The 13,242-nt window shown below is 41.7% G+C and overlaps 1 protein-coding gene across 5 annotated transcripts in view; it reads right to left on the bottom strand.

The window, feature by feature from the left end:
* The window catches only part of LOC142569016 (uncharacterized), a 179,492-nt gene that overhangs the window by 142,349 nt on the left and 23,901 nt on the right, over positions 1 to 13,242 (bottom strand). For all 5 annotated transcript variants that reach the window (XM_075678535.1, XM_075678539.1, XM_075678538.1 and 2 more), the window contains exon 2: positions 4,006 to 4,118. The gene's annotated coding sequence lies outside the window, so the exon portion shown is untranslated. The remainder of the gene's footprint in view (positions 1 to 4,005; positions 4,119 to 13,242) is intronic.

Raw genomic sequence — 13,242 nt, 5'->3', positions numbered from 1 at the left:
AAGAGTGATCGACACTCGGCGCCTTCTCACCTCCCTGCGAGTAACACGAAACTTTTGTTGCGTAGGCAGAAGACCGAAGACCGCCATGTGTTCGAGGCTATTCTTGGCTATTTTGGTGTAGATTCTTCGGCGGACTGTCACGATGTTCGCACATTGCGACACAGAACATTCAGTCTAATTAGCAGAGTTGGTGAGCAAAGCCGTGCTCACTTCTACAGATTGTGTTCGCGAAAAATGCGGGTTTTGCATGCGTACAGAGTGCTACTGTGCCGAGTTTACTAGAGAAAATCCACCGACGTCTGGCGCCCAATTACCACCATTTCCCTATGGATTGCGACCCCTCACCGGTCATTTATAGATGATTGGAATATATAGGAAAGAACATTGCTCATGGTTCGCTCTTATTCATTGGCAGCTAACTATTTATATGCGGTGATTTCTGCTTTCTGCTTGTACCATGTGTGCAGCAATGTTTGCCATAATGCCGCATTTTACTGGAAATCGAAAACCTTTTACACAAGCAGTAGCTTTGATGGAAATAAAGAGTAGCCAGCCGCATGGTTTTCTAACAAGTTTTAGCGCCAGAGTTTTGAATTCCTCAGAATTGTTGTTTTTGGCGTAAAGTATACCAAACTACCGCCATAATACCGAGAGGTTATTTCACAGCTTTCTACAGTCGCAACTCACCTCAGGTTATATTCTCGTTCATGACACGAACATAACGCGTGTTTTTATGTTTACATTCTCCAGCTCACCGTGCTTTTTGTGTCCACGGCTGCTTTGTCAAGGGCAATAGTGGCGAGCTGAGTTGCTAGTTTGCCCTTTGCAATGTGTTTTTTCCTACGACGTAGAAGGATGTTCGTGGCACATAAATGTGGCAACGGTGTATTACTGCAACCTTGAGCAAAATGATTGGGACTGCTGTGCAGATGGGTCAAGCGAGTGCTCCTCCTGGTCGCTCGGTTCAACACCGCGCTATCTGTGAAAGGTATGGCCATGTTTGATTGATTCGCTGGCACTTCGTAATGACTCGTTGGTGCAATAACCTTGGTGTGTGTCACGGACGTTGACGGCGCGCTCACTGACAGTAACAAAGACGTCAACTCTCGCTCGTTCACTTTCATTTTGCAACGGCTGTTCGCAGTAACAAGGAATGAAGACCTGGGTGCATCGGCATTTAAACGTCGTTTCCTGTTTCTCTGCGGCATAAATTTGCGTTGTAATTGTCATATAGATATATATTTTTTGTTTTTCTGGTAGTCCAAAAGCTCCACCTAGCGTTTTATCTGTGGTCGTTTTAATTAATTGCTAACACAGTATGCACGCCGAACAAGAAGGTCCCGCGGTGTTCTGGCTAGTGATTGTGATGAATTATTTCACACTTCAGTATGAGACGCTCTTTATTTTTTTGCTTTCTTTAGCAGACCATAAACTGAGAAGCTGCTTCTGCAATGGAGATGTAATTTTACCCCCAATAAAAGGCTGATTAAGGCATCTTTTTCACTCCGACGTCAAGGTGGACTGACAGCAGTGCCGATGTAGTTAATAAGTATGCTGCCACATTCTACATTATAATGATTAGCGTCGTTAAAAAAAAGTAACATTCGAGTGACAATTACGTGTGACTCCAAGGTAGAAAAGAGGTGTGGGAGGTGTATTCAAGATCTGAAATGTGAATGTATACAACGCGTCAAAACTGGCAAGGAGAGCATGTGTATTGGTTCGAGCAGCCTGTGAAGCCGTTGTCGATAGAATTCGTAGCTGTTGAGAGCAAAACAAGGATGTAGGCGTTATTGACAACGCTTGCTTGGGATCAAAAAGGATTGTACATAACTCATGTTCCGAATTCATACACACATTTTTGTTTCGGTTTAACAAAATGTAGGAAATATTTTTCCGGCTAACAGTTGCTTAAAAAAAAGTGCGTTCCAAGAAATAATGATAACAGCTTTTCCGTTTTTGACACCAGCGGGACAAGTTCACATAGAATGTCATTCCTGTCAGAATTCTCATCTCGATTATATTGGACATTAGGTGTAGCTACGAATTCCTAGCTCATTTTTGCTTACATATGAAAATATTTATTGGAATGTGTTGCCATGAAGTTGTGTTGAAATTTTAAACTTCATTTCTATGCATAGCATGATGGACTAACATTACTTTAGCTGGGTGTCTCACCTCAATTCCTATCGCACACTATTCCTTTCTTTCTCAGGTTGCATTTGAAAGTATTTGGAGGTGAGATAGATGAAAATGAACAAAAATGAAAAGAAGGGTCCTTCAGATATCATCAAAAATACTGAAATTGCCTGAGCCGTCCTACGTCACTTTAGAAGCAAACCTGCACTTCAAAAGCGAACCTGCCACCCATGCTAGTGAAGCATACTCTCTATACTGCGGTGAGTTGGCCCTCTTTCCCATATCGTGTGCTTCTAATAACTTCCAAACGACGTTAATTTAACAGTGGTCAATGCAGACATCTCACAATAAGTGCAGTCAACGTTAAAGCAGTGAACAGGCAAAAGGTCATGAGTCAGCCTTTTCATTCTAAAGAAACGTGCTTTCGCCTCTAAAGCATTATGGTCTTGTTACTAAGGCTTTTTTTAAATACTGCCAAATGATTGTATATGATCTTTTGACCTTATGGCTCAATGACGTTGTCACAAGGAAGGCTCGCCATTAGCGGCTATCAGCGGAAAATACCAGAGATCAGTGATGAGACATCCCTAGAAAAGGCACTAATGATGTACCTATGTCTTTATTGTAGCAACGATATATCCGACAGTATATGCCAACTGCATGATTTGTAGAGCACCTTCAGAAACATCCGTTCGAGTTCTTTCCCATACGATGTCTCACGTAGTGCTTTTTTGCCGGTTGCAAAGAAAGCCGGCGACATATGAAAAAAAAATCCAGGTGACGGAGCGCTTGGGCAGTGGTATCCTGAGCAGCGAGCAAAGAACTTCCAACACACACCACGTTTGCGGACTGGTGTCCACAACCACACAAGGTTACCTTTAGTACCAGACCTGCTGGATAGCCAGCTACCTGCGAAATCATTTTAATGTTAATCAATCCCAGAGTGCGTGCACACCCCGGATTTGGTTAAGCGAGGTGAAAAATTGCTTTTTCAGCATATTGGTACTGCTTTAAAATTATCAGTCTATCCAATTCTCCAAATTATCATCCCAGCCTCTATGATCTTTGATCCAAGCTACGCATTAGTGAAAATATTTCGCACAGTGTTGCATAGTAGTAGTGCGTAAATGTCATGACAAATAGAGCTTTCTTTTTTTTGGGGGGGGGCGGTGTGGGGGAGGATTGTTTCTTCTGTAAACCATATGAGCATCCTCTAGCCATACCTCGCTCGCTTAAGACGGTATCTGTTATAGATCTTCGTATTGTCGTTACCAGGGACGTCATGCGCATAAGAGCTGAAATGCCGTCGCTTTTTTTCCAGAATATCCTCGCCATCTTGTACTCTTCGTCATGGCGCATTCTGTTTTAAGATCATATATGACTATCAAAGAAAGCACAGCCAGCCCAATCACATGCTCAGCGGTGATTTTGCGAGCTAGGCTGAGATAGACCTGCTCTCGTCACATCTATCCATCTTTTCTGAGGCCATCTATTGATCTTTTGATTGCGGATATCGCCATCTTTATCCTAATAAGATTGGCATTCTATCCAAAGGAAAAACGCATCGCTGACAACTTTACCGCAAGAGAAAGTAGTGCTGCGCTGCTTTGGACGTTAATATGATATGAATGCATTTCCATGATAGCTCACTACGTCATCTCCGATGAACATCTATGGGCATCACAATAATTGAGTCCTAAAAAGTGGAGGTGAATGGAACCAAACCTTTGACATTAGCTCGTTTGAAAACGCACATTGTCGTCTTCGATAAGAACAGCTGTGCAAAAAGTGACATTTGGTGAGATACATGGGAAAATATGGTCTGCAAATATTATGGAATTTTATTGCGAAGCTGCATTTACCTACCCTCCGGATGTGGTCGATGTCCGTCTGTCTACTCATCGCGTTGACACACAAAAAAATATGTCTTCTCCAGTTTCTCACAAATTCTCTGTAGCTCGCAATCTTATTTGTCTATCCTGAAAAAAAAAAGGAATACTGAAATGGTGAAGTTCACAGTGAAGTTCTAAACGTTACAGAATTCCTGTGTCCTGTCAATACAGTGCCGTCGACGGATGGAGTATGGTTAGAAGAAACTGCTGTAGCTCTCGTTTTATAAAAACTAGTCCGAAACAAATTATATGAAAATTAGCCAATAGGACGACTCTAACGTTCCGCCGAGTTTCATCTACTTTTCCTAATTAGGTAGTTCAAAATGAAGTTGCATATATTGAGGAATTCACGGCTGCGATGCGGCGGTACTTCGACCCCGCACTACTTCGTAAAAGATTAAGAAAACAGATCAATCCACAGTCAATAGACGTCTTCCTTCGCTGTGTCCTTCGATATTATATATATATATATATATATATATATATATATATATATATATATATATATATATATATATATATATATATATATATATATAATATATGGGGTTTTACGTGCCAAAACCACTTTCTGATTATGAGGCACGCCGTAGTGGAGGACTCCGGAAATTTAGACCACCTGGGGTTCTTTAACGTGCACCTAAATCTAAGTACACGGGTGTTTTCGCAATTCGCCCCCATCGAAATGCGGCCGCCGTGGCCGGGATTCGATCCCGCGACCTCGTGCTCAGCAGCCTAACACCATAGACACTGAGCAACCACGGCGGGTATATATATATATATATATATATATATATATATATATATATATATATATAGTCATATCATAATAAGCCAACAAACACTGACACCAAGGACAACATAGGGGAAATTACTTGTGCTTCACAAATGAAATAAAGAAACGATAAATTATTGGAAATTAAAGTGGGTTAAAAAACAACTTGCCGCAGGAGGGAACTGAAACCACAACCTTCGCATTTCGCGAGCGATACTCTACCAACTGAGCTACCGCGGCGCCGTTCTTCCATCCACTTCCTTCGGTATTTATGTGTCCTAGTAGAACCCTGGGAGTGTTAGCCAGCGCCACCAATCACAGACCTTGTGAGTGGTTGTGGGTTCGTTTCGCACCCGCGGCAAGTTGTTCTTCCGTTCACTTTAATTTCCATTAATTTATCGATTCTTTATTTAATTTATTAAGCACAAGTAATATCCCCTATTTTGTCCTTGGTGCACACCAAGTCAGGGTTTGTTGGCTTCTTATGTTATGACTACTAATAATCGGGCCCCTCGGTTAACCCTCTTTCTTCTCGTATATATATATATATATATATATATATATATATACATACACATAGGCTCGTCGATTGAGGTACAGCACACTCCAACTTCGCTATTCGTTCAATAACTTATGTGTACATATTTGTGCTTCCAGTGTGTGGCGTATTATTCGTTTGGAAGTTAGTGCGGGGAAGGAAGTATGGCGTCTCGTTGCGGAAATGGGTCACTGAGCTTCGGTTGTAAATAGGTTCCCACTTTTGAATCCTTCCATGCAAGTATTGCATGTGCATTTTGAACACGAAAGTGCGAGCGTCGAAAAGCATTAATAAAACCTTTGCAATAAACTGCTGATAACCATGCCATTCTTTCTTCAGTGACGGAGCTTTTCTTGTCGGAAATGCAAGCAGTGAGAGAAGTCTACCTAGCCTTAGCTGCGCTGTGTGCTATTTAAACGGTATTACAACTTTACTATCCCTGACACTAGAATATCCAAAACTGTTGAGTTTTAAATATTTTTATGTCTGGCTTTCCTTGAAGATTAACCAATTCCTTAAGCTTAGTAGCTGTAACCTTGACATGTTTCCCGATTTTATTTAGCGCTGTCATTCATTCGCGACTCCTTAGATGGCTTCTGTACACAGACAATTTTGTTTACATTTAGAGTCCTACAAGTTCAGCATTCTTTTGGAAGAAGTTGCTTGACATAACAGAAGTCACGTAATAGAAGGCCGAACCGCACCATATCCGTAGTACGCAGTAGGAAGGGTAGTATTGCGATCGTGCTATAGGAAGGCTGCGGGCATAGCGACAATGTTTTTCTTATTTTCAACAGTTTCGTGGACATGGTACTAATTATTTTCTTGCTCCTGCTGTGCTTCTTACTGACGTTGGGCTTCTCTACGATCGTATTTCAGGCACGCACCATCAGTTTCAGTCAGGTCGTACAAGTCTACAGCACACTACAAGTTGAGGGCCTTATAGCACTCAGTACCGTGGTTAACTTCGCTTCCGGAAAATCCCCAAAGCATACACTTTTGCCGTCCTGAAATCAGCAGTGAATGATACTCAAAAAGATAAGAAACTGCAATGGCCGCTAAGAGAGGGAAACAGACCTGCGAAGTGAAGTGCTGACTAGCTTTCATGGGTTATCTAGACGAAAACCTACTTACGCCGCCAATTTAATCAGACATGTGTGGTCTTCTACATTCGCACCTAATTTAAACTGCATTACTGAAAAAATTAGCGGCATACAAAACGTAATCAATGCAGCCAAGCCAAGTTACAATACCTCGTATTATAGTCCCTTATACAAGTTGGTATGAAGCGTAACATGACAATAGCTTAGAAGCAGCTATTTCTTTTTAAGCGAATTTTACCCTATCACAGTTGCAAGGGGAAATGAGGAACAAATCATAGATTGCATGTAGCCATATTACGAAAAAGCATTCTTGTTTTCGATACGTCGCTCCACGGAGCTTCTGAACCTATCAAAAGCCCCTCCCTGTGACATGCTATTCAAGTCGTTGTACGGTGCATTTTGGCAGGGATGACATCATTCTACATGGAAAATAACACGCCGAAGCTACTTCACTGTTGTGATATGAAGCCTAACTGCTGTATTCTGAAATCCATCTTTATTTTAATTGGGCCCAGAACCACGCCTCGTGCTTGGTGAAATAACATAACCCGCAGATAGCATACGCTGCTGTCAACATCTCAGCTAAGCATTGCTGTCGTACGTGTGCGTGGACCTGGCAAGCGAATCACGAAGTCACCTGTCTCTCAAACGTCCTCCTCTCAAAAGAACGCCCTGTCCTCACTCTGTTCTAGACGCAAAATTTTCATTCCCTCAAGGCTGCTTCACATGATGCGATTCTCGTCGCGCCTGAAGTGTGATTTCTATCTTTTACGACGAAAATCGCAGTCGCAGTGCTGACCCCCCAATTTTCGCCTGTGACCAAACGGTTGGTCGCGCAGTCACATGGTCACAGCGGTTACTGCGATTTTCCGTCAAAATAGCGCGGAGAGCTATTTTGCCAGTTTGTTTTGGGAAATAGCGTCTCGCTCAAGAAGTGCAATGCGCGGAGACGTCGATTGTCAAATTCGCTACGTACGCAAAGGTAGAATAAAAAAAAACTTCCATCGCAGATTCCCTTCTGCCATTTCTATTTGGCACGCTACGCAGCAAATGAATTGCATTTTCACGTTTGCTTTTTACACCTTTGCGAGTTGTCAATACTGCGAGGTGTTCAATTCCCACGAAACGACATGGGCTTTTGGGGTCATCACAATTTTCTTTTGTTGAGTAGCATAAAAAATCGCGCGTAGTTTACATGATTTCAAACTCGGTAAGGGCAAATCACAAGAGAGAAAAGTACCCGAAGTTTCACCGTTGTGCTGAATGTGGTACCGTTCAGCTGGATTTTCTTGTCGGTTTTCAAGCGTGAATTTCCCGATGCATTTTGAAAGGTTATCTTACATCACGTACCTATTAAGTTTGACAAAGCAAACGTGTAGACGGAAGTGACCAGACGTCACCACTCCTGATGCCAACAATTTTCTATGATAGCATTAACTGCGTGTTTTATATAAACGGCGTCGTTAATTTGTTTTCGAAAACTTCATGCATGTTAACTTTCATCTCTTCATTGAAGAATTCTTTTTCTTGCACAGAAGCCAATAAACACTGAATATGTTGCTAACTTTGTATCCGTGCTGCACCTGTATTAACATTCGCTTTCAACATAAACTAACTCTACAGTTATAATAATATTTGGGGTTTTACGTGCCAAAACCACTTTCTGATTATGAGGCACGCCGTAGTGGAGGACTCCGGAAATTTTGACCACCTGGGGTTCTTTAACGTGCGCCTAAATCTAAGCACACGGGTGTTTTCGCATTTCGCCCCCATCGAAATGCGACCGCCGTGGCCGGGATTCGATCCCGCGACTTCGTGCTCAGCAGCCCAACACCATAGCCACTGAGCAACCACGGCGGGTGAACTCTACAGTTAGTAAATTAAGTGAATTATTCGCTTGCTATAATGGCACAGTGGAAACGTGTCGTCATGGCCTTCATGCAAAACTCGCGCAACAATGCGAAAAGGACGGAAACAGCCTGTTCTTGTTGATATGAAACTGTAGAAGACGACACATTAAAGAAAAGTAAATGAAAACTGTGCAATGAAGTCAACCAGTTGAACCACTTCCTGTGAATATTTTCACCTCTTAAGTACAAATGGTTCTTGTACGCTCACAGGTGATGAAGTGTGCAAAAATATCCATGCCTTAAATGTTTCTACTAACAGTTTCTAGTAAGTTTGTGATCACACATATTAGTGTGTAAACCGATATAATGATATCCGCGGTGATTACAACCTTTATAAGTAATGAAATATCATGCCACTTGCAAGAACATTTCAACTTGGGATTTTAAAGGAAATTTCTGCATTGCAACTATACACAATATGCGGTTTATTCAGTGAAAGACCAAAAACTGCTTTTTGCAATGACAAACTTATTCCAAGTTTTAACAGCCTACAGGCATAAAAAGAAAAAAATATACGTATAAAACAAAATTGTTGTTCAGTGTATTCACCTGCCACTGTGGCTATAGCATTCTGCTACTAACGCAAGGAGAGGGGTTCAATTGCCAACCATGCCAGTAGCATTTTCATGAAAGTCCTAGGTAAAAAAAACGCTCTTGCACTTTCATCTAGTTCATCGTCATTTATTACACGGTTAGACATCCAAATACTATTGCATAGGGGGGCATGCTTATGCAAAATCCAACACCAATCGAAAGCAAAGGGCACAATTGAAAAACAAAGTTCGTTTCTGATACTTCGAGTGTGTAAACATTCATTGCATCAATATGTATTTCTGAACAGCACTGTACAAATTAGCGTGATCAGGCATAGCGAGTACTCTGTCAGGAAGCTGGTTCTACCAATGTATAAATGTCAAGACATCAATTCTCACACTACATCCTGCACACACAACAAAGAAAGCATTTTTCAAGAGTTGTTCCTTCTGGTAGATATGAGTGGGCCATAAGCAGCCCAAATCTTATTACAGGGCATTGTGTAAAACCGCTTACGAAAGAATTAAGCGAGTGAAGAAGCTTTTAACAGCAGTACCTAACGCTACTCTAATAGGAGAAGCAATGCGCAAGAAAATGTGTGGTCGAGCACTCAAGCTCAACCGTAACTTTTTGAAAGAAAATTCCAGGTGAGAGTTGGAGGTACATTTGGCCCACCCACACCAAGATAGATACATACTACGACAAGTACTACAATCTATATAGTACTATAGTCTGCGGAAAGGTACCTTATAGAGAAATCCCGAACGATTGAACAAGCTCTCGACATCACAGCGGAATTTCTTATCCTGTTTGGCATATAGCTTTTTCATATGTCAGCCTACACCTACGTAAGAAATAATTCTAGAATCGATAGCTACCCAGATTGCATGTTGCGGGCTTAACATAGTCGGACAAATATACGGGTAAGTCAAGATCTCCGACTTCTCAGCTAGCGCAAGACTAAGACGGCAGAGCCAGCACGTGGGTCAATTATGTCACGTCTGGACGCAAATTCTACATCTGGTGAAAAAAATAATCTCAAAATCGTGACGGATGGATGAGCGGATGCTATGAAAAATCGCAGATGCTGTACTCGTGTACAAGGTATCGTACGGAATGAATTACCAGCAGCGCACAAAGAAGTCAACTCATCGAACACAGGCATACGGGTACCGACAGGTATTTCGAACTATACCAAGCTTGAAGACGTCTACGAGAAAGAGCAAACGAACAAGCACCTCGACAGAGTAGAGGTGCAGCATGTTGCTCGAATTCTTTGCCTCAAGAGCTTGCAACCTGGTCGCCGATACTTTGACAGGTATATCATGAGCTGCAAAGGTGACTACGCCTCCCTTCAGAAACACAACCTGAGGAGCACCTCATCTTGAAACACAACAGGCCCATACTGTGCAATACGAGGGCAGACAATTAGACCAGGATACTATATGCAACTGCCAAACACAAACAGGAGGTTGCTAATCATGAAGATGCAAGCAAACATCAGGCACAAATATACAATGATGTGGCAATAGCCGTGTAACAGTAGTATGACACTATACAAATATAAACCCTACACAAATGAGTACCTTTCCAGCTCGTCTTAAACCTAGAAATCTAAACTGAAAGCAACCAAAGCAGCACTTCCAGAGCTGCAGACTACAAGATCCTGCACGTCTGCAGCGATTCACCAGAAGCTTTCAGGGCGTACACATCACAAAAGATTGTCAGGAAAATCAGGATATTGACAAGCGAATTACAAGCACACAACAAAAATTAAATTACACGATACATAGCCGTGCAGATATTCTAGGACACAAGAGGGCTTGTGAGCCTGACATAACTGAAAACTGAACGAGTTGGTGTGTATTCATTGTTAACTGAAACGCAATAGATAGACAACGGATAATAACGAAGCAGTTTGTGGCTTCACTTTGTTCTTGTTTATTGTATTTCTGTTGCGCTATCTTTTCATGAATTCTTGAGGCTGCAGAGGAGAACGATACTACCACCCAAGGAGTCGATTTCACATGCAAATCTACTTGCACACACACACACACACATACACAGAGAGAGAGAGAGAGAGAGATTGAAAGGGTGCATAGCAAGAAGAAGTATGACACTAGAGACGGATGAGGGCTATCTTAAAACTAATGTTCATTGTGAAAATATGACAATTTATGCAGTTTACCTGAAAAAAAGACAGCTTTGAAGGCTAGATAAAAATTGGTGCTTGATTCCACCAAACTTAAGTAAAAACGCTACAGAAAGAAAATACATAAAAATTTGTAGGACTGGAAAACAATCATTACAATCGCCAATCGTGCATGCCAGCACTTTTCAAGAAACACTTTTATTATTCCGAAACACAGAGGGACAGCTGGCTTATGCAACTACACTCTTCTAGTTTCATGCCATTGGAAAAAGAACGAGTTTCTTGGAAGGTAGCCGCGTGTGCACTTGATGATCACAATGTAAATTTTTCCCTGGAATTGTACGTTTTTTTGTATTTTCTCTCTTTCTTGTTTTTTATTATGTATGGTTCCATCAAGCACTAGTGTTTATCAGGCTTTCTTGCTTTACTACTTTCTGGTAACCTTAAGAAATCACTGCATTTCCACAATAAAAGTTTTATCTGTAGTTAGCGTGCCCTGTTCATACTGCTTTACACTGCAGGCACTTGCAACATTGCCCAAATAAAAATTATATAAGGTATTCAGAAGCATCGTAAGGGCCAATAAATTGACTTGTTGCAGTCTAAATCAATGAAGAACAGCGCGGCTGCAAACCGCACCAGAGAACAGATATGACGAACAAAAAAATTGAGATGATCTAACAATGTACATACTGAGTTTAATGTACACGCTGAGTAAATGCTAGCTTACAAGCAATAAGCCGAGCATGCACAAAAAGGAGGAGCAATAATTACTTGGTGTTTCCTGACAGGAAATGCATCCATTTCTGACGGCGGCCATGCTGGCAAGATTCTCCCAGCGGGTTTAGATCTACAGCGTCCACAATTTCTCTAGGCAGCACATCGGCACACAATGCTAGCTTCTTCCCCTACAATGCACGCTCGGATGTCGAGAGTGCATTCTAGATGAAGAAGCTTGCATTCTGTGTAGATCGGTTGCCTAGAGCAAATATGGAAGCTCTACATGCAAAGAGACTGGGAGAATCTGTTGACAGCATGGTCTCTGTTACACTTTCAGAGATGGATGCGTTTTCTGTTGGGAGCTGCATGGACACCCATTAGTTTTTGCTTCCCCTTTTTCTGTAAGTTCAATTCATTGCTTGTCAACCAGCACTTACTCGGCATGTTTGATAAATTTTCATTTGTTAGTGCACCTCATGATCGTACTGGTCTCCAGCAGAAAGGTGTTCATTCTTTTCATAGCGAAACTGTATATGCTCAGGCGAAACACTCGTGGTCCGATCCCAGAAACCCTACTGCGGGGGTATGAGCGGGGGTATGTTTAGGGGGTTATGAGCCATTGCATTCGTCTTACGTGACAGACAGATAAATTGCTCGTTGCGTAGGCATAGAACTGATTATGTATTTGAAACATATGTATTTATTTACGTATTATTGCAGGGAAAGGACACAAATAAAGACGCGGTTAAGATAAGATCACGATGAAATAATTATCTCGCAGCAAAGGTGTGACGGACCATTGGCTACACCAATAGTGAGGCCGTTTCTCCGTCGCTGCAAAACGCGCATGCAGCAGTCTCTGTCCGACTTGGCAATAGATTCAAAAATTTGTCCCCGTTTTTAATTCAGTGAAATGTGCAGCCTTTGTATGTCACTTGGTAACTACAGTGCATAACCGGGTCATAAATACTATAATTAACGCATTACGAAGCGCAAATGCGTAACATAATTAAGAAATACTGATGGACTCGCTGGATTAACACAATGAACCACTCGTTGCACCCTCCATGATCGTGATTGTGTGAATTGCGATGTGTCGCCTTTGAAATAAATGTTGTGATAAACAAAAGCCAAACATACGTGCATCTACATTACATACCGTTTGCATTTTGATATAATTTGTGAACAGTGTAGTGCATGAACTTCAGATGTCATTAAGCATGTGACCTATGCGGTGCGTAAACAAATCTTGCAAAAAGTGACGGGTTGGATTTTTAAAAATAAAGCCAATTGTATATGTCGCTGTTAGTATAACAGTATTTAATTGACCACTTGACAAAAACTTCATTTCGCATACACTCTAAAAACTAGGAAGGGTATCGCAGGAGTGAAGCTGCCGGTTCACTCTTCAAAGCGTCGTTTTACTCTCGCAAAATGTCGAGGAGAGTGAAATGCATTGTTCACTCTGTCACCAAGGAG

Source organism: Dermacentor variabilis, unplaced genomic scaffold (genome assembly GCF_050947875.1).
Source record: "Dermacentor variabilis isolate Ectoservices unplaced genomic scaffold, ASM5094787v1 scaffold_33, whole genome shotgun sequence".
In the NCBI taxonomy this organism is placed as follows: Eukaryota; Metazoa; Arthropoda; class Arachnida; order Ixodida; family Ixodidae; genus Dermacentor; species Dermacentor variabilis.
Note: the sequence above shows the minus strand (reverse complement) of the source record. Positions and strands in the feature narration are given on the sequence as shown.